The following is a 3,069-nucleotide window of genomic DNA, read 5'->3' as shown; positions in this document are numbered from 1 at the left end:
TTTGTCGAGGCCTAGCCTAAAACGAATATCAAATTATATTGAAGTAGTGGATTTAATCGTGAATATAATTACTTGTTTACGACTCTTATATTTTATCCATAAATGACTAGCCACTTAGACATTTTGTTGTGATGTGTACGCCTTTTACAAGTCGGAGAAAAAAAAGATTACAAGTTTATTTGTCATAAGACATTAGCATTAGGCCTATTCAATTTTTACGCGCTATTTGAAAATCCCTACGGGACGAGAATAATAATGTAGTGTTTAAAAATGAAATAGTCCTAATAGCAATGTCTTATGACAAATAAAATTGTAATTTAGACATTTTACGAAAAGTCTAAATACAAATACGTGATTTACTTTTCTACAGAATGGCTTAAGACTAGTTCTTAGCATCGGTTAAGAATTTAGAATCCTTCACCTACATATAGTCATCGCATAAGTCTTACCTGTATAGTTATCAGCATATTTCAAATCTCAGCTCCGACAGTGTTGACAATTGTTTATTTTTTAAATTTAGACATTTGTATTGTTCTTTCGCTAGACGGAGCTTTGAAGTCAAGTGATAGACATGTTTTAGTTACCAAACATATATGAAATTTTGTACTAAATCATAGGTTAATATATATTTTTATTCATTTGATTATAAATTTGCTAAATGCGATATTGATAAATTTGCCTTAAGCAGATGAAAAACGAAGGCTTATTAGGAAATTGTCTAACCCGAATAATTCAATCGTTATATTCCGTTTACTTCCGATAGGTGGAGTAACACCTAATTATATTTAAGACTATGTTCGTAAGACTATGAAATAATTTGATTAGATAACCATTATACACTTATAGATTTTAATTCTACTCGTATTTTCTTTCGATATACATGTTTCGAATATATTTGTCAACATCCATTTTGTGAAAAATAATACCAGAAATTGAAACCCAATGTTATGATTGCGCAAAATCATACAGTTCCATGTGTTTCATTGGTTACCTATTACAGATAACAGCTGATGTGCTTTTCTCATTAGGCGCATTCAAATTCTCGCAATTCGATCGTAGTGAAGTAGAGGGCGCTGAATTATTCGAATTAGGAAATTGTTAACATTACTAACGTAATCAGTTCCTCAAGTATACAAAAATAAAAATATTTAAGAATAAAAACTCACACGTATACTATGTTAGCAGGTTAACAATTTTACATTTAGATTGTGGAACGTAAAATTTCAAACTAAAATCTTCATAACTTTATCTTATATGTATGGCATTTAAGATATCAAAAACTCCATTAAAAATTTTTAAAACATAAAATGTATTTATGATTATCAACTTTTTCTGGTGCCCTTCAAAATTTAAAGTCTATAGATAATACTTTGTTCTCTATTCTAATAAGTTTATGTGTCATTTTATCTTGATCATCAGTGAATGTGTTAATATTACCTTCTGTTCTTCTTGCATCATATACTTTCTGTAAACCGGATTTAAGTTAACTCTTTATTGTTTGTTGTTGCTATAGAGACCTATCAACCTATAGTTCTTCTATACGAACAAAACTAAGATTATTCTCCATATATTTAGTCTTTTATTTGCATATTTTATTTTATTATTCACATCTTTTGTATGCTTTGGAATTGTATTTATTATTTTCTGTTTATTATTATGATTCTTAAGTAGAATACAATTTGATGTTTTAAAATGATACGTTTGTAAAAGGCCTAACTAAATCAGTTTGCATTGAATGATTATATATGAACATGATCCCACTTCAAGCACTGATTATAGAAACTGTATTTTACCATTGTATGATTATAGATTAACATGATCCCACTTCAAGCACTGATTATAGAAACTGTATTTTACCATTGTATGATTATAGATTAACATGATCCCACTTCAAACACTGATTATATAAACTGTATTTTACCATTGTATGATTATAGCTTAACATGATCCCACTTCAAGCACTGATTATATAAACTGTATTTTACCATTGTGTGATTATAGCTTAACATGATCCCACTTCAAGCACTGATTATATAAGCTGTATTTTACCATTGTGTGATTATAGATGAACATGATCCCACTTCAAACACTGATTATATAAACTATATTTTACCATTGTATGATTATAGATGAACATGATCCCACTTCAAACACTGATTATATAAACTATATTTTACCATTGTATAATTATAGATGAACATGATCCCACTTCAAGCACTAATTATATAAACTGTATTTTACCATTGTATGATTATAGATGAACATGATCCCACTTCAAGCACTGATTATATAAGCTGTATTTTACCATTGAATGATTATAGATGAACATGATCCCACTTCAAGCACTGATTATATAAGCTGTATTTTACCATTGGGTGATTATAGATGAACATGATCCCACTTCAAACACTGATTATATAAACTATATTTTACCATTGTATGATTATAGATGAACATGATCCCACTTCAAGCACTTTTGATATCTATTCTCCCAGGACAAGTTTGGCCCACGTGAAAACAATAATACTGCTGTAATATATTCTATCGTTGGGTGGGTTCTTTTGAATTATTTCACAAAAGGATAACAAATCCTTTCTTTCTTAACATATGAAACATGCTACTTACACTTATGCACAGTTGTAGGCCTACTTTTAACAACATTTATTTGTTAACCGACTGGTTAACTTAATACACTACAAACATTGAGTATATGCGACCACTCACTAGTTTCTCTGAACTCTTATTTACTACTAAAATGAATATTTCACTGAACTCTAAATCACTGAACGGAACCCTGGCACTTAGATACTTCACTAAATCATTGAACCGAACTCTGGCACTTAAATACTTCACTAAATCACTGAACCGAACTCTGGCACTTAGATACTTCACTAAATCATTGAACCGAACTCTGGCACTTAAATACTTCACTAAATCATTGAACCAAACCCTGGCACTTAAATACTTCACTAAATCACTGAACGGAACCCTGGCACTTAAATACTTCACTAAATCACTGAACTGAACTCTGGCACTTACATACTTCACTAAATCATTGAACGGAACTCT

The sequence above is a fragment of the Limulus polyphemus genome, unplaced genomic scaffold (assembly GCF_000517525.1).
Source record: "Limulus polyphemus unplaced genomic scaffold, Limulus_polyphemus-2.1.2 Scaffold7836, whole genome shotgun sequence".
Classification (NCBI taxonomy): Eukaryota; Metazoa; Arthropoda; class Merostomata; order Xiphosura; family Limulidae; genus Limulus; species Limulus polyphemus.
This window is presented reverse-complemented; position numbering follows the sequence as displayed.